Raw genomic sequence first — 27,253 nt, forward strand, 5'->3', positions numbered from 1 at the left:
ACACTGCCTGGCACACATAAGTCCTTGGGATCATTGTCTTTATTATATTCACCTTGATCATAGTCTGCCCCTTAACTTTTGGAATAACTGTGAACTTCCTCTACCCTTCACATCATAATACCTTAAACGAGCCTGTGCTCATTTCAAAAACCACACCTCCAACTACTCATCATTTTCCTTTTTTTTTTTTTTTAAGGTCTGATCCATCAGTAAGGATTAGAGATACTACATCAAGCTACCTGTTTAAACCATCAAATCTGTCCCCATTCCTAATTAGGCACTATATATCTCTTCATGAAGGCCACCTGTCCCTGACATATGATTATTTTTATGCTAAGTGGATTTTTCCCCATTATAACCTGATTGACAAATCAGATTCACAGTTTGTGGCATTTGGGTTGTTTGATGCTGGACCAAGGGAAAGACTGACGTGATACTCCTGGTGTTAAGGCATCAAGGCCCCTCATACTGGTCTTTTAGGAAATTCGTGGAGGGATGGTGACATCACAGAAAACATAAGACCTCCAAAATAATGGAATAAAGAACCCAAATAAGAGTCCTTAACAGTAATGTAGAGGAGGCTGATAATTAATTATGATAACCAAAAGAATAGAACAAAATCATCACTTTTCTGTGACACCACATTTTGTCATTTAATACCTTAACAACCCCAACCCCAACCCTAACCCTGTTATCTCCATTTAGAGATGAGGACCCCAAAGCACACATCTGAGTAAGTACTGAGGTCAAGATTCAGTACTCAGATGCTGGCAATCTGAATGCAAATCCTGCCCATGTGACCTTTAATGACACCTCTAGTGGGTCCTGACAACAATGCAGTTGTTTGCCATGGATGAGATTGTTATACTGATGGTAGTGACAAATGGAGGGAACCAACCTAGTAAATAGGTATGTTAAAGTGTAAAAATGTACTTAAATAATTCAAGTTAGACAGAACATGGTGATGCAAATGTCATAAGATTGTCAAATACAAGATCCTGTGAACTATATTAGTAATTACTTTGCCTTTGTAACCCCAGAAACCAAAATGACTACAGCCAAGATTAGGGTTGGGGTGGGAACTCCCAGCAGCAATACAAATCAGTTTTTTTTTGTTTTTGTTTTTGTATTGGGGATTGAACCTGGGTGCTGCATCACTGAGTGATGTCCCCAGTCCTTTTAATTTCTAGTTTGAGACAAGGTCTGAATCTGGCCTTGATCTTGCAATCCTCCTGCCCCAGCCCCAAGTCACATGTCTTAAGAGCATGTCTCTCTCCTGAAACCACCCTGCAAATGCAGTTCTTTATCCACCTCACTCTTGGGCAGGTTCAAGTGACCTGTCAGGCTCTGCTCTCCTGCTGTTCTCTTTGACTGTTTGCCCTTTGGTCTTCTGCTTATCTGACTACCTCAGTTATGGTGGAACATCTCCATCAATACTATAGCACCTCTCTTTGTCTAATTCCAGAAATTGTTGTCTGCCTTTCCACACAAAAGATAAATCTCCTAAGGCAGAAGTAACACTTTGCTTTAACAAATTATATTCCTACTCTATTCCTGACCCATTGCCAGAGAATTTCAGAGAACTCATTTACAATGTGTGCTTAATTAATGCAAAGTATTTGACTTTATAGGGCAGATGAGATATCTCTGTATTATTTCTAAACTCATGTATATCTAAAATTATCTCAAAATAAAAAGAATTTAAGCTGGGTGTGGTGACACCCACTTGTAATCCCAATGGATTAGGGGGCTGAGGTAGGAGGATCATGAGTTCAAAGCCAGCCTCAGCAACAGCAAGGCACTAAGCAACTCAGTGAGACCCTATCTCTAAATAAAATACAAAATGGGTCTGGAGATGTGGCTCAGTGGTCAAGTGCCCCTGAGTTCAATCCCTGGTACCCACCTCAAAAAAAAAAAAAAGGTTTATTTATTTATTTTAAGCATTAAAATAAAATCAAGGTCAAGGTCTTGCAATAGTTATGTCTCTTTTCCCCTCCTTTTTTAATAGGACACTATGAAGACTGTGCTGTGACACCATATCTATACTTGTTGAGTGCAAAGCATCTATGTCATGGTCTCATCTTGAAGACTTAGGCTTTTAATTCCCACATAACTGTTTGGCTATTTTCTCTCTCTGAGGTACAAGATGGGACCTGGATGGTAAGAATCTGTACCTTGAAGACAGGGTGCTGTCCTGGGAGGCACCTCATGGTGGCAACTGCAATGACCCACCCAGCAGGTGAGTTTTCAGCAAATGATATTGGAGCTCACACAGTTGGAAATCTGAATTTTGAACCCAAGACTTGGCCAGGAGCAAGGCAAGTGGAGGATCTGAGGGCAGGAACAGTGTTGGGGTGGGAGAGCAGGAGGTGGGAGGCTGGAGCTAGAAGAAAGAGGAATCCAGCCTACATTAACCATTTGCCACGTGGAAGACACCATGCTCAGTATTCTGAGGGAAACAGAAATGACTGAAGTCAAGCAGTTGCCTCTGAGGAAGTTAAAACAAAGTAGGAGGAATTAGGATAGTTCCACACTGCCTGTCACTAGCCATGGCACCTTGTAAGTGTCATGATAGTTTGTGTGAATGTGGGTGAAATGGAAGCAGGGAGTCTGGTGTGGAGGTCCTAACAGAGGTTTGTGGCAAATGGGATGGGTAATAGAATGGAAAAAAGAAGGTGAAAGTGAGAAATTGACAGTAAGTATCAATGGCTGTGCAAATGGGAGTGAAAATATTAAGGGAGAAGAGATGTTTAAGAAAGAAGGGATGTTCACTGGATTCAAAGATCAAAAGAGATCGAGTAACTTCAGGATGAAAACCAAGACAGGCCATTGTGATTCTCAGACATGTACGCCCAGGTGTGTAGTGACTAATCTGAAAACTAGAAAGGAGAGATTAGATATGAAGATAGTTCTCATGGAATGAGGCTGGGGTGGGGATGGAAAGAAAGCAGGGGCTAGGGGTCTCTGTCCTTGGGCAGCAGGTAAGATGAACAGAGAACAGTGTTAGGAGTGAGAAGCTCAGGGTACCCCACCTGGATGACCATAGGTAGCAGCTTCCCATTGGGTTCCATCTTCAGCATGACAAGGGGAGCAGCCAGGTACTGCTTCTCTCCTTGGATCACACTGCTTGGAATTCCACCCAGCAAGATGAAGTCAGCCTCAAACAGGGAACCATTCTGGGGAAAGGAGAAACATATACGTGGGCAGGATTGGAAGTCTGCCCCTGCAGTGTCAGGGCAAAGAAAAGAAATATAAAGACATTCCATTATCTTACATTACTATTGTCACCGGAGTAGCAGAACCAGAGGAAGCATCAAGAACACTTAGTCCAAATCATCTCATTTTACTGTGAGGCAAGAGGCCCAGTGAAGGAAGGTTCCCCAGGAACAGACCCTTCATTGTGCAGAGGTGGCTTAGGACCACCCCTGTCCAATCTACGGGCACCGCAGGCATACTAAGTTCTCCCTTTGTTCAGATACCCAGGACCGGTTTCCCTTCATGTCCCAAATACTTGCTATCTGTATTTGACTCTCACCAGCATCAAATGTTTTTCCCTACATATTTTATCCTCTTAGATTTTCCAGCACAGCCCTGTGCACCAAGGACAGCAGATTAAGATAGTGCTCCTCCCTCTGACACACATTTGGGTTCTCAACCTCACTACCTCTCTGGGCCACAGTGCCAAGGAGATAACAACTGAGTATGGGATGAAGTACCTGGAGTTCTTTCTCCAACTGGGCACCAAGCTCCTCCGTCCCTGGGGAAAGCACCAGCCTGGAGGGCAGAGAGGTAGAGCATCTCAGCAGCATGGGGATGGTGCCATTGAGGAACTGGTAGCCAAAAAGTTCATCCTCTTGCCAGCACTTATGAACCTTCTCTGTGGGGTGGGGATGGAGCATGGGAGGAAGGATAGTTACCTGGATATTCCTCTCTTGCAGGTTCTATTCCAGGAATTCAGGCATATGATCACACCCTGCCTAGCCCTCATGTTTTCATCTTCAGGCCTCTCTGAGATGATGAGTTATAATTCCTTCTCATCTGGCAAGAAGATATGGGGGACTCTCAAGTGCAGTAGATGAGTTAGGAAAACAAAAGGGGTCATGGAGGCCTGGGGGAACATTGAATAGCCAGGGTGCTCTTCTGGCCCCAAAATATCTGATAAAAATCTTCCAGGCAGGTCCTGGATGTCAGCAGAGTGTAAACACATTTGAAAACCACCACCCAAGCCCTAGGACAGCATCAGAGGAAACAATCAACTGACCAAATCCCTCCTGATTTAGGGTCCAGGAGGCCCCGCTCCATTCCACCTTCTCCTCACCCTATGTTTGCTGTCCATTCATAGTCCAGCCTCTTCCCCTTGTGGAATCTCATGTCTGGGGGCAGATCATTCTCTGTGTCTGCAGCTATTTTCAGGGGTAACCCTTCCTTCCAGATACCCCAACTGGCAGATGGGGAAGAGTAAGGGAAGAAATAGGGGCACGAATAGAACAAGAGCTAGGAAGATGTGAGCCAATTGGGTGGGGGTATAAGGGTGGGTGTTCACCGGTAGGTCTGCTGTCTTTCCTCCTGTTCCTTTTCTCTATGCTTCTGGAAGATGTCCAAGGTATTGTCTCTTGCCAGGCGAGCTAGGGAGATGATAAACCATACAACTTTGTCCCAACGAGTGCCATTCTTGGTTTGTTCTCATCTCCATACTTTATTCTATTGCAACATACTCTCACCTTTTAATTTGGCCCCTCTCCTGATTTACCTCTGACATCATTTATCCAATTTTTGTTCATACCTTATTCCTTATTTCCACCAATCTCAGTGAAATTTTTTCTGAAGCAAATATCTCATGTTTACCACACTGTCTTCTTCTTTAATTCATATTCTCCTACCAATCCCTACTTATCATCATCAATGAATCCTGTACTTAATCTCCTGTCACGTCCACACCTACATGTCCTACATTATCACATATTACTTCGATTCATTTCACCTGTCCTGGCCTTCCCTTGTCCACACCTTCCCCTGTTTCCAAATGACATACTTCATGTTAGCTCTACTTACAAACCCTACCCTTCTCCATCTCCACCCACACCTGTTTCTGATGGCAAGAATTTCTGTGCATATTACCTTCAACCTCTTATCTTACCTATGAGAACAAAAGGTCCCAAGAGTCTACCAGCCTCACCATTCTGTAGTTTATATAAACCTAACTTGTTCCTGTTCTCACGTGTACTTATCTCGACTTGCTCCTCAGAAGCACATATTTCATGTTTCCATTCTTACCATGTCCATATTCCTAATTGTGTCCCTATCTTTCTTCTCCTTTTGTTGCATGGTAACAATTTCAGCATTTGCAGTCTTCGTTAATCCCCACCTTCTGCCATTATCTCCGCTCATCACGGTTGTATTCCCTGTTATCCCACCCAAACCAGCTCTGCAACATAGTTGTCATTTGTTTCCGTAGCTGTCTCCTGATCACAAGTTACTGAGCTCCTCTATTTCATGGGTCCCTTACCTGCTGCTGCCCTAACGTAGAGATATCCTCTACTCTTACATTGCTTTTCTTTTTCCTTCATTGCTGCATCTCCCACTCCTTATCCTCACCTTTGTGGAAGACAGAGTCTCCAGATCACTTATCTCTCTCCAGCCTCTCTAGCAGCGTCACTTATTCTGGGTAAAACTTTGGGACTTCATAACTTCTTCCCGTTTTATGTCGTGCATCCCGGAATCCCTATACTTCACGTGCCTCTAGGTCCATCCTTTCTCTAAGCATCACTGACCTTCCTCAATCCCATCCTGCATCGCCGGCGCCCCCAGCACTTCCTGAGGAGGCCTTGCTCCCACTTCCCCAACGATGCCGGCTCACCAGTGCCCTCGTGCTGGCTCAGGACGCCTGTGGTAGCACGGAACGTGGTCTCTATGCGGGTTCCGGGACTGTGCACTGTGATGCGCTCGCAGAACCACGCGCCGTCCACCAGTGGGTGCTGTTTGCGCAGCTTCGCGAACTGCAGCGGCCCTAGATCCTCTGGAACGTCCAGAATAACCTCTCTTCCTGTGGGGACCCGACCAGCCAGACTTAGCACAAGGCACCCGGAGAGGTCGTTTTGAGCGCTGAGGCAACCCTTTGTGAAACCTCAGTTTATCCGGGCCTCGGAAGACAGCATCACCTCCCTCCCTCCCCTACGCGACCTGTCCCAGGGGTCTCGGTTACGCCCCACTTCAGCTCAAGCAAGCAGGGGTCTGCAGTGCGCTGCCAGCAGTGACTTGAACTGCGGGTGGAGCATCATCTTTCACTGAGCTGTCACCAGGATCATGCTTGGAGGAGCTTCAGGGCTGACAGCTGGTGGTATAGTTTCACTGACTCTGGGGCAATTTGGAGGAGTTGGAGGCCGCCAGGACCAGGGTGGGAGAAAAGAAGGAGGTTGAGCCTAACCCGGAATTCTGACACTACCCACCTCTCCGCAAACCCTCTTTCTCCCAATGCTGTCCGAGTTGTCACGCTGTAACTCGCCCCCAGCCTCCTGCTGCTCGCACTCCTTGATCTGAGATCCTAACCTAGCTGATGGCTGGCATCCCGGCTCCCACCCGCTGACCTCGCCCCGCCTGGGTCGCAGCTGCAGCTCCAGCTCTGTCTCTTGGTGCGCCCGACCAGGCACAGCAGTAGGCAGTTGTGCGACCCTGAGAAAATCCAGGCCCTGGTGGCCACGCAGATGCGGTAGTGGCCTATGGAGTCCCTGTCCTGCTGCCTCAGGAATAGCTTGTCTGTTAGTAGACCTTGGGAAAGTCCTGTTTTCAATGCGTTGCCGCAGGACCAGTTCCCAGTTTAGTAAAGCAGGGTTTTGGGTGTCCGTTCACTGTAGGATTGGGGTGTTTCAGGTCCCCGAACCAGGCAGGCAATTATTCCTGTGTGGCGGTGGAAATGGCTGCTCCTCTCTTTGGAGAAGAGGGGCTATGAGGATGGTGAGGGGCAAAGTAAGTGGGCATGAAGAAGGGGAGTGGGGACAGGGCGAATCCACTGGAGTTTCTTTCCAGGCCTCTCTTCTTCCCCTCCTGTTTTGACACTGAGTAGCATAGGTCAGCATTTTTGAAAGGATAGAGGGTGCCAATGTCTGTTCTTTACAGCCTTACCTCGTTCTCCTATCAACTGTACCCACCTTCCTTTCTCTACCAGGTCTGCCTGTGGCAGGGTGTTGGGATTGGCCTTGTTGGTAGGGGAAGGCTCCTTTTGAGGGACAATGAAGAATTCAGGGGGAAATGATAGTTTTCACTGTAATATGATTTTATATGTTGATCCACTTAGAAAGTAGATGATTTTTTATTTTCTCCTTTTATTTTCTATCCTCGATACCCACCCCAAGTGAAGTCATTAATGTCAGTAGTCCATTTTGACTCCTTATTTCCACTCCTTCCTATTAATAGAATTACTAATATGTTGTTTTGATGATTTCTCCCATAAACATGAGGTAACATTAAATTTTTTTTCTTGGAACTTGCATTTTGCAGGACATGATACAAAAATAATCCTTGATGGGGGATAACTCCATGACAGAAATAGTCAGACCATTAGGTAGGATCTCATCGTTCTTTTCACTAACTTTTAGGATTCTCTTGATGGATCTTTATGGTGTTATTAGTAGTTAGAACCATGATGAAATCTTTAAAGCACTGTGTGTGTGTGTGTGTGTGTGTGTGTGTGTGTGTTTGAGTGTGTCCATGCACACACACATATATTTTCACATATACATTCTGGATATGCAGCACTTTTATATTATAGGCTCTCAAAAATGGGATTACTGAGTAATATGGTATCCCTACATTTTATGCTCATATTATAAATTTGTTTTCCAAAAAGGTTATAACATGGTATCAAAATGTTCTTTCCCAGCATCTTCAACACAATCTTTTTACCAAGATTGTGGGTACGAAGTGTGAACAATTAGGTGGGTGGAAGGGGCTGAGATTTTACCTACTTATAAGCTAATGGATTCACTAATGTGTTAGCCCATTACCAGTTGGAAGAGGCTGACAAAAGACACAAGACTCTTGGTTCAGAGAAAAAGGATTTAATTATTTACAGAAAAGTAATGCCAATCACTTCATGTTCACATCAGCTCCTCCTGCCTGCAAGTTCCATGGGGTGACACAGATGGGCCTAGAGGAGCTGTGTTACAGGAGAGGACCACTGAGTTTGAGGGCCTCACCACTTTTGTAGTAAGTAATAGCAGTTCTCGGTCTGGGAGAACATCCTCTCATCCTCAAGGTTTCTTGCTGCAAACGCAACTCCTAGACACATTCTAAATAAAGTGTATACAGGACATTGCATTCCTGGTACAAGCAAGAAATGTGTTGATTTTGAAACTAGGGAAAAGGTGCCACGACCCATGCAGCATCAACAAAGGATCTTGAGTAGGGGTGACAGGAGATGGAGAAAAACACAGACAAAGAAGACATTTTTAAGCAAAGCTGAGGCCAAGTGGGACACTGTCCTTTGATGGAGGAACAGTGACCCCAAACTAACTCTGTAACTTTATTGAGTTATTACAGAGTTTATTGTAACTTTATTGCATCAGGAAGTTAAACTACAGGGGCATTGTAAATTGCTCAAGTTTTGTGAGTTATCAAGAGGTTTCTTTGTGCACCAAAAAGTTACCAAACTAGAAACATTTTTGCAGCTATCCTACTATTACAGTGCTAGGAACATCGTGCTATTATTATCCTGTTGCACCCAGGAAGCCTATTGTACTGGAATTTCTTATAACTGTTAGCATCAGAGCCAAATGTGAAGGCTGTTAACATCCTCGCATTTGGCAAGGAGCATTTCCCAGATATGACTTTTGCTAACTACACAGGATCAGCTCTTCACACATCTCACTTTTTTATTTTTTAACTGCAACCAATGCAAGTTTACTTGGAGGTGTTGCAACTGGGATGGGACTCATCCAGTCTCCACAAAATAGCAATCCCAAAGGCTACATATTGTAGGGTTCCATTTATATAGCATTCCTGAAATGACAAAACATGAAAAACGGAAAACAGGTTGGTGAGTGCCAGGGCTTAAGGGGAGAACAAATTTGCAATTGCCCTCCTAAAGGTTAGGAAGGAAGTTGGAGTGTGCAGGGAGTTTCAGAGATTTCAGGATGGATAAAGAGAAAAGAAAGGACCTCAAGGGGGCATCAGCACACAGAAAGCTTTGTTTGAACAAACTTTGACAGGTTTGCTTTGGGAGAGAGGAGCAGCTGAGGAGGCTGTAATCCCTGACAGCATGAGACCTTTCCAAGGCAGCAACATGGAGGCCATTCCCCAGATGGAGGGTTAGGGAACTCCCAGGGGGAAGGGGAATCAGAGGACAGGGGATTTAGGTCTCTGGGTGACGTCATTCATTAGCATGAGGGAGTGTCTGGGACAGAGCACTCAAGGTAGTAGCAGTTTGGGATCTTTTAGGGTCCTTAGGTTTATCTCATTTATGCTAATAGACATTAGGTAAAGTTTCTAAGGATTTGCAAAGTAGGCCGATTCTAAATGGCTAAATAAAGGGGGGTCTGTGTTTAAATAATTGGATGTATAAAAACATGAGTTTAGCATGGTGGTAGAGAACTTGTGAGCAGGATCTCAGCCTGCTGTGAAGATATAAACATAAGGCAAACATGCAGGGGACATTTTGTCTTATTTATATAACATCTATTTGTTACATGTACACAATTTTCATATACACTTTTATAAATAAAATTTTACAGTATGCCTATAAAAGGGCATAAGAGGGATCTTTGAGATGATGGAAATCTTCTGTATCTGTATCTGTGTCAATATTAATATCCTGATTGTAACAGTGTACTACAGCTGTGGAAGGTGTTGCCATTGGAGGAAACTAGGTAAAGGAAACATCCAATCTCTCTGTATTATTTCTACATGTTAATCATTATTATCTCAAAATAAAGTTTTATTTTAAGAAACAATAACAACGCACCCAACCTAACTCATGACTAGATTGATTCACTGCATGCATGTGCACATGTGCACATGAAAACTAATGGTTTAGCAGATGAGAAGGCACAAAAATCAACTACTTACCTTAGTCTCTACTGTACTACACATAGTCTCTGGCTTCCAATAACAAAAGGCAGGTCACACAAATAAACAAGAAAAAAACAATGAGTTCTCAAGGAACTAAACAAGTAACAGATGACTGAACTGTCAGGGAATTTAAAAATAACTGTGATAAATATGCTGTGTAAAACATAAATAACACGCATAAACAGATGGAAAACTTTAGCAGAGATATGGAAAGAATAAGAAAGAGTCAAATAGCAATACTTAGAAATAGAGAAGACATTAATAGAAATAAAGAATGCCTTTAAAATTAGTTCAACAGTAGATGATGACTGAGGGAAAAAAATCAGTGAACTTGAAGATAGGTCAATAGGAATTACTCAAACTAAAACATAAAAAAATAAGAACTGGGTATGGTGGTACATGATTATAATTTCCAGTGATTTGGGAGGCTGAAACAGGAAGATCACAAGTTCAAGGCCAGACTGAACAAATTACCAAGATTCTGTATCAAAAAAAAAAAAAAACAAAAAACAAAAAACAAAAAACTGAGGATGTAGCTCAGTTGTAGAGTGTTCCTGCATTCAATCCCCAGTATGAAAGAAGAGAAGGGGAGAAGGGAAAGAAGGAAAAGAAAGAGAGAGAGAGAGAGAGAGAGAGAGAAAAGAAGAAGAAGAAGAAGAAGAAGAAGAAGGAGGAGGAGGAGGAGGAGGAGGAGGAGGAGGAGGAGGAGGAGGAGGAGGAAAGAGAAAGGGAAGGGAGAAAGGAAGAAACAAACAAATAAACAAATAAGGTAAAGAAAAAAAAAAAGCAATGCATCCAAGGTCTGTGTGACAATATCAAATGGTGTAACATATTTGTAATTAGAATCCTACAGGAAAACAGAAAATAAAGCAGAAAAGAATTTTTTTGACTGAGAATTTCCCAAGAAGTTTAGAGATCACCAAGCAGGATACATACCAAAGAACACACACCAAGACACACTGTAATTAAATATCAGGAAACCAAAAATAAATCTTATTACAGGGGTAAGTCAGAACTGCTAATTATATAACTGCAAATGGAGGTTCTGGAATGATACTTGGCACTGAGATCTCCAAAAATATAAGACTAAAACTAACTTGGGACAAATAATTTACTTGTCTTTTTTGTCAGTGAAAGAAAGCATCATCTGCTTTAATCATACTTTCTGTTCCACTCTGCAATTCTCAACCCTGAGAATCACAGAAAAGTCAATAGGTGATTACAGTAAACAGTCCCTTGATGTGTAACAGTTGCTGGTGCCCTTGCTACCTGTGATAGTTAGAAATCCAAACGTATAGTTGGTTATGTTACTCAGAAATAAACCCCTTTCAACCCAAATTCACAATACAAACTGCAAACAAAGAAGATGCTTTGAAAATGGTTCATCATTGTGCAATATGTGACTGTTTTGGAGATGTGGATTTTGAGGTGAAAACCATTAATGTAAAGCTTACAATTGGTAAGGTTTTGAAATACTGGTCAGGATTTGTAAATAATATCTTCACAAATGCTCACACTTTGGAATACACATTCCTGCAGACCTAGATGTGACAAAGCAGAAATAATTGGTGCTTTTTTCTCTTGAGTTTATGTTCTTTGAACATTCAATAACTGAATTATAAAAAGCAAGATGGTGAAAACAATAAAATATGCAGAATATATTTCAGTATCCTTTGGGCCTAAATACATATCTGAATTGTTTTTTTCTTTTTTAGAACAAAATGTTAATTATTATACTTATTAAAACATAATTTAATGAGGCAAAAAAGAAGGTCTTTCTAATAGAGGAGATAATGGTGAAGACAGAATCTCAGAGCTGGAAGACAAAGTGTTTGGCCTTAAACATTCAGACAGTATTAAAGAAAAGAAAATAAGTTACCATGATCAGACAATACAAGAACTCTGGGACAACAATAAGAGACCAAAGTTAAGAATCACTGGAAATAAAGAGGTTTATGAGATGCAGGCTAATGGCACAGATAAGTTCTTCAGGGACATAATAATAGGAAACTTCTCAAATCTTGAGAATGAGATGGACAGGATGTATCCAGAACCCCAAATAGACAAGATCAAAGAGAACCTCTCAATGATACATTAAAATTAAAATGCCTCATATACATAACAAGTACAACATTTAAAAATCCTCAAGACAAAAATGTCAGGTCATATTTAGAGGCAAATCAATCAAATTTCTTCCTATTTCTTAGCACAAACTTTTAAATACAGGACAACTGTTTTTCAAACCCTGAAAGAAAATAACTGTCAACCAAGATTGCTATGTCCAGCAAAACTATCCTTCATAATCTATGAACAAAAACATTCCAAGAGAAGAAGAAACTAAAAGAATTTAAGCCAGTACTGCATAAAATACTTGAAGAAATACTTTATAGAGAGGAAATAAAAAAGAAACCCCAGAGCCCAAAAACACTACTTTGAATAGTAGTTAGGCAAATGAGAAACAGGATGAAATTAAACTTTAGAAATAAATCAAAGTGACAGGAATTAATAAATATCTCTCTATAATAATATTGAATGTAAATGAACTCAACTCTTTAATTAAATGGCACAGACTGGCAAAATGGAATAAAAAACAAGACCCAACTATATGTTGTTTGCAAAATACTCATCTTGCAGACAAAGACAGTCACAGACTAAAATTAATATGCCATGTGAATGGAGCCTGAAAACAAGCAGAAGTAGCTACTCTTATATTCAACAAAGTTGACTTCAAGACAAATTTAATCAGAAGAAGCAAAGAAGTCACTTCATACTGGTAAAGAGAACAATCTAACAAGAAGATATAATGATAGCAAATATTTATGCACCAAATGCTGGTGTACCTAATTACATTGAACAGACACTACTTGAATTAAAGACTCAGAGTGAATCCAGTACAATAATACTGAATGATTCCAACACACCTCTCTCACTAATATATATGTCATCCAGACATAAACTCAGTAAAACTCTTTGTACTTACAAAATATTATAAATATTTTATAATATTTATAAAATATTATATATATTAAATATTTATAATATTATAATAAAATAATAATATTAAAAATATTATAAATAAGGTGGACTTTATGGCCATACAATAATATTTCATACAACAATAGCAAAGCACACCTACTTTTCAGCAGCTTAGGGAACTTTCTTCAATATATACCAAATTTTAGTCCACAAGAAAACTATTAGCAAATACAAAAAATACAATTCCTTGCATCTTATCTGATCATAATAGAATGAAATTAGAAATCAACACCAAAAAATCCTATATAAACACACATAGATTGAATAACATACTTTTGAAAGATGAATGGGTGATAGAAGAAATCAGGAGAAAAATTTAAAAATTAAGTAATAATACAGCATTCTAGAACCTCTGGGACATTATGAAGGTGGTTCTAAGAAGAAAGTTAATAGCTATGAGTGACTCCATATGAAAATCTGAAAGATCCCATAAACAACCTAATGATGCATCTCAGGCCCTTGAAAAAAATATAAGAAAAAATTTATAAAATCAGTAGAAGGAAGGAAATAATATCAGAGTCAAAACCAAAATTGAGAATTAAAAAAAATAATAATACAAAGGATCAAAAAACAAAGAGATGGTTCTTTGAATAGATAAACAAGATTGATAGATCCTTAGCCAAACTAATGAAAAGAAATAGAGAAAAGACCCAAGTTAATAAAATTAGAAGTGAAAAAGGAGAAATCACCACAAATATCACTGAAATCCAGAATATCACTAGAGACTGCTTTGAAAACTTTTACTCCAATAAATCGGAAAACCTAGAAGAAATGAATACATTTTTAGACACAGATGATTTTCCAAAATTGAATCCAGAGGACATAGAAAACCTAAACAAACCAGTAACTATCAATGAGATAGAAGCAGTAGTAGGAAGCCTTCCAACAAGAAAAAGCCTAGGACCAGATGGATTCTCAGCTGAATTCTACCAGATCTTTATTTTGGGGTGGGGGGGGGATTGTTCTGCTTTTTAAGATTTTTACGTTGTGTTTTCAATGGAGAAATATATTGTCTGTTTACAAAATAGCTCTTGAAAAATATAAGATGTACAGGTACTATAAAACAAAGCAAACTCCAATCATGAGACACTACATACATCATGCAAAAGCAAAAGTCTGATCTCCAGGTTATGAAAATTAGAATTAAAAAGTAACTACACAGAAAAGGTCCTAGTTTCCAGCTTGGCAAAACTTGGATGCAGTTACATGAAATATTTAATAAACTGAAATTTCCTCCAATGTGCAAATAAAATGATGAGACTAAGCCTGTGCCTGGAAATCTCAATCTAACTCTGAAACTGCACAAAACACACGGACTCCTTGTACACTTCACCTGCTAGTTGACCATGATTTTTTTCCTTAGGTGATGGGAGGAAGGGAAAGTAACTATGTAGAACAAAAATGTGAAAAGTAAAAATATTGTATACTAGACATTATAAAGTCATGGCGAAAAGAATGTCTCAATTAATGCATAGCCTAAAGGTGGAAAGAAAACACTCCAACTTTGGAAAATGAATTTAGAAAGATAGGGGAAGAGTTTAAGTAACTGCAGTTTAGCATGAAAAATGCACAGATGACAGAATGGAACACAAGAGAGGATTCATAGACCATACTCAGCAGAAGAATCTCAGGTTTGCTTTGTCCAAATTAAGACACAGTAAGTTTGCAAACATCTGGCATCCCTTATAATTCAAAAAGGTGAATGTTCTGCTGCTCAATTATGAGAAATTATTTTCTTTAAAGGAAGTTCCTAATATTTTTTGTTCTGTTTTTATTTGTTCTTTACTTTTTTTAGTGTTTCATAATAGTATGAATAACATTAAGATTTATTTTGACATAATTATAAATGCATGGAGTATAGTTTGCTCCAATTAAGTAGACAGTATTTGCACATACTCTTGCCCTCCTCCCTCCCCTTGACTCCCTTTCTCCACTCTACTGATCTATTTATTTACATTTTTTTCTGTTTTAAATGTTTTTATTGAAATAACAATGAAATAAAAAAGAACAGCGACCATTTTAATCAAACTCTTGCTTTATGAATATAAAAATATAACCAAAACTTCAAACCATTTCTTTTATACATTTCCTATAAACAATATCAGAAAAATTCTCAAAGCCAACCTATAAATGGTACTTGTATACCATGACAAGAATACAGTAAACAAAAGTTCTTGTCCTTTGTTCTGTTTTGTGGTGCTGGGGATTGAACTGAGGGCCTCACGCATGCTGGGCAAGTGCTCTACAACCAAGCTCCACTCCCAGCCAAAGGTTTCAGGATCCTTCTCCCTCGGCCTCCCAAGTCACTGAGATTATAGGTGTGAATCTACACTTGGCTGTTAACATACTTTCCCAATTTACCTCTATTCTTAACAATTCCTAGGATTAAAAAGTACACCTAAACTGGCTTAATTTAGACTTGTAGGTCTTAGTTTCTTTTCACAAAACAGGATTGATAATTATGAGCTAATATTAAAATGCAGCTTATGGGGTTGGTAATATAACTCAGTGTTACAGTGCTTGGTTGAGGCCGTGGGTTCAATCCCCAGCATTTTGCAAGACAAAACAAAAAAATGATAGAAATTTAGGGCTAGGAATGTAGCTCAGTAATAGAGCACTTGCCTAACATGGGCAAAGACCTGGGTTCAGTCCCCAGCACAGAAAGGGCGAAAAAATAAAAGCATGGCTCAAGTCAAATCACAGTATTATTCATTGGTTCTCATTACACATATCTTTTCTTTTTCTTTCTTTTTCTTTTTCTGGTACTAGGGATTGAATCCAGGGGTGTTTCACCACTGAGCTATATCTCTGATACTTTCAATTTTTTATTTTGTGACAGAGTCTTGCTAAGTTGCTGAGGCTAGCCTTGAACTTGCAAACCTGCTTCAGCCTCCAGATTGACTGGGAATCTGCCTGGCTCATTATATAATTAAATAACAAAAACAAACCCCTTGAAATGAGTCTCACCCAAACAATAAATGATGTGAAAACAAGTGAAACAAGTATGGGAACATCAAATCTTACATTACAGAAGCTGACTTATATTATAGTCAAAACCCACTAAGCCATTTTTGGCAATGCAACAAATTCTCTGCAGCAGTCTTAGCAATCAGCACACATTGTTCCAAACATACTAGTAAAAACTTTAAGTTTGAGGAACTAAAATATGGAAAAGCTACTCCAAGCATTTTATCTCAAGTGACTGAGTAGGTAGCTGATAAAGCTGAGGACATAAGTGTCACATCATTTAAGAAAGGAAACTGTAAGCTGATGGTTATAATGAGAAATTGTAATTAAAATCTCTGAAATATACTGTTAGTAGTACAAATTATGGACAGAATTGTGCCATTTTAAGCATTGCCTACTTTTTTTTAAAGAGGAAAAAAATTTAAATGCTTAAAATGGCATAATTTCCTCCTCACTGAAGTGGAAAAAGGAAATTTCACTTTCCTCCAAAGGGATGTCAATACTAAATATGACTTCAAACTAAAACTAAAACTAAACTAAAAAGTTCCTCCCCTCTACTTCTACTTGGATTACTCATTAAAAATAAGATGGCATAAATCGTGGTTATGCAATTGCAAAAGTGGGCTTTCATTTGTAGACAAACCTGGGACATAGTAAGCACTCAAAAATATGCCTATTAATCAAGAGCTTAAAACCTATCCAATATTTAGTGTGAAGATCATTGGAATGCTAATTTTAAGACTGTTAGTTCCTGAAGGAGTGTGGTAAGAAATTATGTATCAGAAGATCTTAATCAGTGCCCACATCCTCTTCTAAGGCTTAAGAGGAACAAACCAAATTTTAATCCCCCTAGTTCTATGTCCACCAGGATCCAAGTTTTAGTTGGTGTTTGTGCAGTATGAACTAGATCTCTTACATCCCGAGGTCAATAACACAGCCAATTTAAATCAAAGGTTTTGCTCACTAGATTCTGGGGTATAGATGACTGGCTCAGGCATTTGTATTGGGAAAAAGTGACCAAGACTTTCTAGGTCGAAGTTTGAGTTACAAAGGGCAGTAACTGGCCTTGAATCAGATGACTTTAACTCAAACACTCCTTAAACTGACAGCATGTTTCAATCACCACCCTCCTGGTATTGCAATAGCTAACATCTGAAATGTTGTCTTTAAGATGCCAAAGCAATCATGGAAAGTGAGCTGGATCAACCCATCTGCATCCCTCAACGTGAAGGATCAACTGAAGGACTCTAACCAATAAAACTATACTACATTAGAAATAGGCTAACATAAATCAGAGGGATAAGACTGTTAACCCCTGAGGGAAGAGGACTATTCACAAGATCAGTGGCTTTTTCAAAGGAAATGACTTGTCACTCTTGGTCAGGGAGACTGGTGCTCTCCTATTACAAACATGAGCACAGGTATAGTCACTACTTCACAACCATGTGAAGATTTGAAATGACTCCAATTAAATAAATGTGAATATTTACAATTCCTCAGCCACTCTTGGCCCAATCAGGTCTAAATAGGGAAGAATATGACATATCTTTGACCACTCCATAGTCAGAATACCAGCCTTGTGATCAGTACCATAAAAATATAGGAACTAATCAGAAGTTCATTTCTACCTATCAGAAACTTACCAAACCTTTTAAAATATGGTACTTGTCTCTTATCCTGACAAAATTTTTCTTCTATCCTGCCCCTAGAGTTCAGCTGATTTCGATTATTCCAAAAAAAAAATATTTTTAAAGGCTTTTGTCACTTGCAAAACCAAGTTTCCATCTCTATGGATATAAACTCAAGTTAGTTGAGATAACTTTGCAAGCTAAGACTTCATAACCTAATAGTATTACCATGGCTCTAAGGATAATTAAAAAACAATTTCACAATACTACAAATAATCAATAATCCCACTGTATGAAGAAATAATACTACATGAGCTCTATCTAAAAGGGTCTCTTTTTGTACCAATTCCTATGACTTTGCTAACCTAGCTGATTTTAATGGTTTCCCATATGTTTAAAGTCTGTTGTTACTAAAACCTAGATGGCTGTAAAGCATACTGGTGAGTTAATATCCTGGGAGTTCTCAGTAACAGAACTCAGTAAAATGTGGTACAGGAATTGCACCTTGGACTCAGACAAATATAGTTCCCAAAAGTAATGAAAGATCCTCATCACATATATCCTAATGGGTTTGGAGTATGTGCCCCAAAATGGTATTGGAACAAGGGTCCCATAAACCCAACTGATCTAAACTGCCACTGTTTTAACATTCACCAGCCTAAAGGAGGGGAAGAACAATCCTCAACTTAAGAGATTTTGAAAGTTTAATGAGAAATTAAAAAAAGAATACAAATAGAAGTTTGCTTTCTTTAATGCTGTACAAAAATGCACGAGTAGAACCAAAAGTAAATAAATACTATCACATTTGTTTACACCACTCTCTAGTTCCTCATATGAACTTTACTATTCAAACAATAGAAAGTAGGCGACAATTTAGGGATTGGGAAAGGGATAAAACCAAAAAACACTTTACTAAGACATTTATTCTTCTACACTGTGTATAGCTGTGCTCACAGAGACGGTTTCTTTTTCTTCTCCTCTGCTGCAGATGTTCAGTTGTATATAAAATTGAACCTGCTCAACAGCTGAGGGAGACTAGAAATGGTGGGTCCATATCCTGGTGCATTGTCATATAACTCAAACAATGGTGCAGCTACCAGCTTATAATTTTTAGGGACTGCAAACAACGCTTTCTCTTGAAGTTGAACCAGAAACAACTTCTTATGTTCCTTAGGCTTCGTAATGTGTGCTGGAATATATGGATACTGAGGAGGTTCAAAATTTGGCCTCCACCAGTTACCAATGCAGTCATCAATGACCCAATCTTGCAGGACTCCATCTTGACGACCCAGTATCTCTGTCATTAAGCGTTTTAGTCCTTCAACTTCATCTTCTCCTGGGTTAAGTTCACCACCAGGTAATTTGAAGAAAGTTGTTCCCAGCTGTAGCAGTAACACATGGGGTAGCCGGTGCTCATTACAATCAAAACCCCTTCTACAGTCCTTCTCATTCCAATTTTATCAAATTCCTCCCTCATGCGCTGAAATCTGGCTGCAACAGAGCTGTCCTTCTCATAGAGGGGCTCTTTTGTACCAAAAGTATAATTGGTAAGAGGGTCCAGGTTGATGGTGCGCTCCAGGGTGAGGGGCTTGGTCTGCTGGATTTACTTGTTGCCGAACTGGGTGACCCCCCGGGGCCAGCCCGTCTGCGAACGATTGGGTGGAACCCCCGACATGCTGGCGAGCTCCGGAGATGGCGGGGAGAAGAGAGCGGGAGTCAGAGGAGACCTTCCCGTGAGGGCAGCGGTTATCCGAGTCCCGCTCAGCAGCCACCGCCCGCCCCGAACAGGAGAGCGCAACCGAAGGCGAACGCACGCCGGAAGTGAATCCGGGCTCGCTTATTTACATTTTTTAAAAATTAGTGTACTGTGGATATACATAATGGTGAGGTTCACTGTAGCATATTCATAAATGTACATTGGAAAGTTGGGTTGAATTCATTACAATGTTTCTCCTTTATACCCTCCCTCCTCCCTCCCCTCGATCCCCTTCTTATGTTCCCCTGATCTTTCTTTTATTTTGATGGAATTCCCCCCATCTCTTTTCGCTCTCATTCTCCCCTAACTTTTTACTAGCTTGTCCATATCAGAGAAAATATTCGCCTCTTGACTTTCTGAGCCTGACTTATTTCACTTAGCATTATAGTCTCCAGTTCCATCCATTTGCCAGCAAATGACATAATTCCATTGTTTATCATGGTTGAATAAAACTCCATTGTGTATATATGCCATTCATCTAGTTTGGTTTTATAGTCTGTCTATTGTGAATTGTGCTGCTGCAAACATTGATGTGGCTGTGTCCCTATAGTATGCTGATTTTAGATCTTTTGAATATATACAGAGTTCCTCATCCTTTGATAGAATGAAACAAAATAAAAAAGGAGTATAAAGCTGACTGACCAGATGTCAAGTGTTTGCTAAAATTGATTTCCAAAATGCTTTTGTATGTAAAATTTACTGACAAATTTTGATAAACCAGCTAAAATAAAAATTAGTTAAAAATCTTGAAGAAAATGCCTTTGCCCGTATGTTTAAGATGGAAAATCAGTTTACTATCAACAAGAATAGGAGAGTTTTGTGGAGTGTACAAAATTTGTCTTATTTAGAGATCAAATGATCATCCAAGATAGAAGTCATATTTCACAGGCATTTCTTGTAGTCACCTTAAAATTTTAGCCACAGGATGAATGTTTAGTGTTCTATGCCACATAACCACAGGGTTACCGGTTTCTCATCATGACTTAAGAATATATGGGCATTTTGTTTTTGTGAAATAAGCCCCACTGTCACGAGCACGTCGTAACACTTGCGGCCTGTACTGGATCGGGAACCGGGTAGGAATAAGATAACACTCACGTAGCCGGTTGTTGGTCCTCAGATGGGGTTTTATTGATGCTTGGTTCACAGCAAACGGCAATCAGTCATCGGAGTAACAGCATGCAGCGACCAGGGGCCTCGAGCTGGGGAGCACTATCTTGTCACTTGTCAGCGGGACATAGTGACAGACTCTGTCAGTGGAGTACTGCCCGCTCGCTCCTGATCAGTCTGCAGTTTATATAGTCACATCAAAACAAGTTCACACATTACCTCATTTGTTTTTCAAGTCCTGAATTCTGCAAATTCATCTAGTAAATATTTTTACCAGTTTTACCATTAAAACGAATGTAAATTTGGTGTAAACAAACTGCCAAATGTTTTTCTCAGTGACTGCATAGTCACTGTGTGCGTCACTGCTCGTGACTTTACTTATCTTAACGCTACACACACATTTTGTTTTGATCTATCACAGCAAACAACATGTTTTTTTATAAGTTTCACAAAATGGGGTCAGAAAGCAAAATGGGAGTTGTTTGGTTCACTTCAGCAATGTTCCATACACCCACTTTGTGCATACAAGCTGAAGAAAAAAAAAGAAAAGAAGTGAAACTCAAAAAGTTTTTAAAATTTGCTTTGAAGACAACAGAGTGAATGCAAAAGAATACAGAGTTTCAGTAAGCACAAAGAAATATATTTGTTAGCACCATAAAACAATTCTATAAATAAAACCAATATATCATTTCTTAAACATTATGCCATCAAAACCAAGTGTTTCCAAATAATTACTTTAACATCAAATGTACACCTTAGAGTTGACATTTCATTTGAAGGCTTTAGCTACCTCATAGGGACTAAAGTAGATGTACTCTTGTAGTTTCTCTGAAGTGCAGTAGTACACCACTGTACCATGACATCCAATGTGAAGACTAATTGTAAAGGAAATTCTTAAGGAAAAAATTAAAATCCATCAAGCTGAAAATATAAAATAGTTCTACTTTCTAATAAAAAATACATAAAAGTGCATCATCAGAATAGGGAATTCTTATGCCAATTTGTACTGCAAATTTCCCAAACAATGCATCAAACATAAATCTAATCCAGATGTCAATTATGGATACAAATATACCTTGAGGGTTTTTTTCATATTTATAAGCAGTAAATTTTTTGGAAATAGTTAATGCAACTGTTGCTAACACAACAATAATAATATTCCTGGCTTTTCATACTAAGCTGGGCTTCTGATTAAATGCTGATTAGCCCAGTAAGGGAGTTCACCAGTAAAACCTACATCCATTTTCAGTCATGTCTAATCTTGAGCCCTTTATTTTTAGCATTTTAAGACAAGTTGAGTTGACAAATATTGTTTGTGGATCCTTGAGGTTGTTTTTACCAATTCAACCTGATTTATTGAATTCCTGTTAATGGGAACAGGATTTGTGGAGTAGGATACCAGAAAGCTCTGTACTGGGCGTTTTCTTCAAGGCCAACAGAAAAGTGGCTGCCTGAATAGCTCTGGATTGAGTTGTACTGTCTCTGTATTGAGTTCTTCCTTTGTTTCTATTTTATCACATCCACTCAAATCAAGACAGCAGCTTCGCTTGTTTCATCCTCTTCTGTTTGTTTTTTTTTGGGAAACTTTCTTTTTTATTGGTTCTTTTTAGTTATAAATGATAATAGGATTCATTTTTGACATAATTTTAAAAGCATGGAATATAATCTGTTTTAATTCAGGCCCCAGTACTTTTCCCTCTCCTCTATCCTCCCATATTCCCTTCCCTCTATTCCACTGATGTGTTTACTTTCAATTTCTAAAATTAATGTCTTGTGGATATACATGATGTTAAGATTCACTGTGGTATATTCATATATGTACATAGGAAAGTGAGGTCAGATTAATTCCACTGTCTTTCTCTATCCTATTGACTTGAAGTCCACTCATCTGGGTAGGGTGCGACTCTTCTTCATGAGGTGATGATGTCCTCTTGGCTCCAACAATAGAGTCAGGTGTTTTTGTTGTTACATTTCCTAATGGTCTAGATAATGGGTTTATCAGATGTGTTGGGAAAACAACTCTGGAAACTGTAGGCTTCGGTGGTGGAGAAATTATTGGTTGTGTGGCTGCGTGAGGAATGCTTTCACTCAATGTACCTCCTGAGCTTTCACTGAATTTACTTGTGGCATAGAAAATTCAGTAGCCTCTATGTTGGTCACAAATACTACTGTCACAGCTGAAGCAGGACAGTTTCTGCCTTGAGAACTGTTAAAACTTTCAAATGGACTGATCTTTAAAACATTAGTAGGTGAAGGCACAGACATGTTGCTATCACTGTCCATAAACAAGACAAGGCAGCTATCATTCAGATCTGACTTATTCTGTTGAGTTTTTTCTTTTTCTGAAGCACATGATTAGGTAGTAGTTGATGGAATTGCTTTATTTTTACATGAATTACAGCAATTTACATATCCACCTCAAACATCTTGCTGTTTATTGCTTGCCTATAAACTGTATCTATGAAGGAGTGAATATCATATGTAAGATTAACACTAAGATTTTCAGAGTTTTCTGGTTTTTAAAAAAGTAAATCAATCACCCACATTGTGCTAAATTCTTCCTTGTCAGGATTTTCTTTGGGTGCTAGAAATGGCTAGGGATTCTCATGAACCAGTGTAATCTATTCATTCTTCTCCAAACTTCAACCAGCATTCAGATTTTTTTTATTCCACCAAGCCCACCCATTCTAGGCATTGTTTTTCTCTTGGTGCACTTGCTAAAAGTTCAATATAGTACTTGTACTTTTGAAAGAAGATTGCAGTTTTAAAAGTCTGGACCACTTTGACTGACTCAGAAAAATTCCATCTGTGATAGCAAGACTTTGTTTAAACACTTCAACCATGACCACCATTCAGGTTAAAATGGATATGTTGTACATGGAATTCTGCTGTGGGTATGCTGATGTAATTATAGGTATAAGATGGCAACTATCACTGGGATTTACCGTTGGTCCCATACAGGCAAATTATGATTGTATTCTTCAGGCTGCTTCAGTGGCACTGAATTTGGCCATTCCCATTTAGAAAATACCAAGAAAATTTAATGTACAAGAGTTGATGCTATTGCATTTGAATAAAGTCTACCAGACCTTTAAAGAAGAAATTATTCCATGAAATAGTAAGGGATGGAACACTTCCAAATTAATTCTAAGAATCCATTTATCACCCTCATACCAAAACCAGATACAGACACATCAAGGAAAGAAAACTACAGATCCACACCCCAATGAATTTAAATGTAAAAATCCTTAATAAAATATTAATGTATCATATTCAATAACCTACTAAGAAGATTTCACATCATGACCAAGGTGGGATGCAAGGATGGTTTAACATATGCAAATAAAAAATGTTAATTCACCATATAAATAGAATTAAGAACAAAAATCACACAGTCAACTCAACAGATTCAGAGAAAGTTTTTGAAAAAATTTATCACCCATTCATGATAAAAAATACTGAGGAAACTAGAGATAGAAGAAACCTACCTCATCATCATAAAGGCTATATACAACAAACCCCAAAATAACACTGTAGTGAATGGGGAAAAACTGAAAACATTTCCTTTAAATTCAGAACAAGACAAGAATGATTGCTCTAACAACTCTTATTCAATATAGTACTAGAAATTCTAGCCAGAAAAATAGGCAAGAGATGAAAATGAAAGGAATAACTTTGGCCAGGAAGAAGTCAAATTAGCACTGTTTGCAGATGATATGATCCTATACTTAGAAGGTCCAAAAAGTTCCACCCAAATGCTGGTAGAGCTAATAACAAATTCAGAAAAGTAGCAGCTTATAAAATCAACATACATAAATCAACAGTTTTCCTATACACCAATAATGAATCTGCTGGGAAAGAAATCAGAAAAACAATCCCATTCATAACAGTCTCAAAAAAATAAAATGCCTAAGAATAAATCAAACCAAGGAGATGAAAGATTTTCATAATAAAAATGATAGAACATTGAAGAAAGAAAATGAAGAATATGCAAGAAGATGGAAAGACTTCCCATGTTCATGGATAGGCAGAATTAATATTGTTTAAATGGTCATACTACGAAAAGCAATATACAAAAATTCAATGAAATCCCCATCAAAATACAAAACACATTCCTCATAGAATGAGAAAAGACATCCTAAAATTCATTTGAAAGAATAAAAAATACAGAATAATCAAAGCAAATTTAAGCCAAAAAACAATAGTGGAGAAATTATAATACCTGACTTCAAATTTAGACTACAGAGCTATAGTAGCAAAAACTGCATGGTACTGGCATAATATGAACACATAAAACAGTGATACAGGACAGAAGATGCAGAGACAGACCCACACAGATACAGTCATCTGATCCTTGACAAAGGTGCCAAAAATATGTTTGGAAAAAGACAACTTTTTAAACAAATGGTGCTGGAAAAATTTTTATTCTCATGTAGAAGAATGAGATTAGACCCTTATCTCCCACCCTGCACAAAAGCCAACTCAAAAAGAATAAAAGACCACAGAATTAGACCAGAAACTATGCAACTCCTAGTAGAAAATGTAGGATCAATATCCCAACATGTAGGTATAGGTAATGACTTTCTCAATAGGACACCTAAAATTCAGGAAAGAATGCCAAGTTAATAAATGAGATGGCATCAAATTAAAAAGCTTCTGTACAGCAAAGGAAACAATTAAGAAAGTGAAGATAGAACCTACAGAATGGGAGATAATCTTTGATAGCTATTCTTCTGACAAAGAACTAATATCCAGAATATATAAAGAACTCAAAAAAGTTAACACCATAAAACAAATAACCCAATTAATAAATTGTAAAATTAACTGAACAAGATACTTCTGAAAAGAAGAAATACAAATGACCACTAATACACGGAAAAATATTCAACATCATTCACAATCAATGAAATGCAAACCAAAACTACACTGAAATTTCATCTTGCTCCAGTTGGAATAGCATCCATCAATAATACAAACAATAATAAATGCTGGAGAGGATGTGGAGAAAATTAAACACTTTTACACTGTTGGTGGCATTGCAAATTAGTAAAACCACTATGGAATAAGTGAGGAGGTTCCTCTAAAGATAGGAATGGAAGCATTCTATGACCCAGCTATAGAACTCCTCTGTATTTATCCTAAAGAGTTAGAGTCATCATATTCATGTTTATAGTGGCGAAATTTGCCATAGACAAACTATGGAACCACCCTAGATGCCTGTCGATGGAAGAATGGATATACATAATGGAGTTTTGTTCAGTCATAATGAATAATAAAATTGTGTCATTTGCAGGAAATGGATTGTACTTGAAACATTATGATAATCAAAATAAGCCAAATTCAGAAAGTCAAGGATTATGTTTTCTCTCATATGTGGAAGCTAAAGACGAAAAAGAAGAAGAAAGATGGAGAGGGGAATTTCATGAAAATCAAAGGGAGATCATTAAGTAGAGGAAAGAGACCAGGGGGAGGTAGGAGGATATGGAGAGGGGAAGTACTGGCGAATGATATTGGTCAAATTATATTGTTGCATTGTGTTTATATATGAACGTGTACCAACAAATCCCACTGTTGCGTATAACTATAATGCACCAATAAAACCAGAAAAATCAAATCAAACAAAAACCAAGAGGAGGAGGAAGAAGAAAGTAAATGCAAATGTTCTCAAGAAACAAACATACTAAGACCTCTTAGCAGCCTTGCAGAAATTTGGAGATAATCCTATGGGTGTGAATAGAGTACCCTATATGGACCAGAAACTAATAGAAAGGATCTGCTGTTAGGTTACTATGAAATGAAATGAAAGGAAGAGGAAGAACTTGAAATCAAAGTTCTCAGTCTATTAGGATGGGTGCAAAACTCAGGATGCTTTCACTGTAGTTTTAAGAGATGACTGCTAAGCTGCAAAACTCCAGGGGATACCACACACATAGACTATGATACAAATGGCACCACCTGGAGCTTTGCAATTGCATGATCCTACAAGAGTGCAGATGTCCTTTAAGGAAAAAAGGACTGACCAGAGGTAGGACAATGTAAATTAACCATGACTTCTGAAGGCAATTTGAGCCTCTCCTAGAAATAGGAAGGAGAATTGACTTAATAGGAAATCTACATGTGAGTAGTCTATATGTGGGCATGATTACAAAGAAGGATTTAGAGGCAGTGGTTTGTCCCTCTTTTTTTTTTTCCTTTTTTTTAATTGTAAACAAATGGGATACATGTTGTTTCTCTGTTTGTACATGGAGTAAAGGCATACCATTTGTGTAATCATAAATTTACATAGGGTAATGTTGGTTGATTCATTCTGTTATTTTTCCCTTCCCCCTACCCCTCCCATCCCTCTTTTCCCTCTATACAGTCCTTCCTTCCCCCATTCTTGTCCCCCTCCCTAAACCTAACTCTAACCCTAAAACTAACCCCTCCCACGCCCCATTATGTGTCATCATCCACTTATCAGCGAGATCATTCTTCCTTTGGTTTTTTGAGATTGGCTTATCTCACTTAGCATGATATTCTCCAATTTCATTCATTTGCCTGCAAATGCCATAATTTTATCATTCTTTATGGCTGAGTAATATTCCATTGTATATATATGCCACAGTTTCTTTATCCATTCATCAACTGAAGGGCATCTAGGTTGGTTCCACAATTTGGCTATGGTGAATTGAGCAGCAATGAACATTGATGTGGC

General features: G+C 38.6%; 4 pseudogenes; 1 reads left to right on the forward strand and 3 right to left on the reverse strand.

Moving 5' to 3' along the window:
* LOC124979337 (polyunsaturated fatty acid lipoxygenase ALOX12-like) overlaps window positions 1-8,787 on the reverse strand; it is a 79,182-nt pseudogene extending 70,395 nt beyond the window's left edge.
* A 222-nt stretch (window positions 8,788-9,009) lies between these two features.
* Window positions 9,010-11,684, forward strand: LOC124979338 (phospholipid scramblase family member 5-like; annotated as a pseudogene).
* Window positions 11,685-18,493: 6,809 nt separating this feature from the next.
* On the reverse strand, window positions 18,494-19,368 carry LOC124980803 (cleavage and polyadenylation specificity factor subunit 5-like; annotated as a pseudogene).
* A 2,558-nt stretch (window positions 19,369-21,926) lies between these two features.
* Window positions 21,927-24,052, reverse strand: LOC124979339 (poly(A) polymerase alpha-like; annotated as a pseudogene).
* Window positions 24,053-27,253: the final 3,201 nt, after the last annotated feature.

The sequence above is a fragment of the Sciurus carolinensis genome, chromosome 3, assembly GCF_902686445.1.
Source record: "Sciurus carolinensis chromosome 3, mSciCar1.2, whole genome shotgun sequence".
NCBI lineage: Eukaryota > Metazoa > Chordata > Mammalia > Rodentia > Sciuridae > Sciurus > Sciurus carolinensis.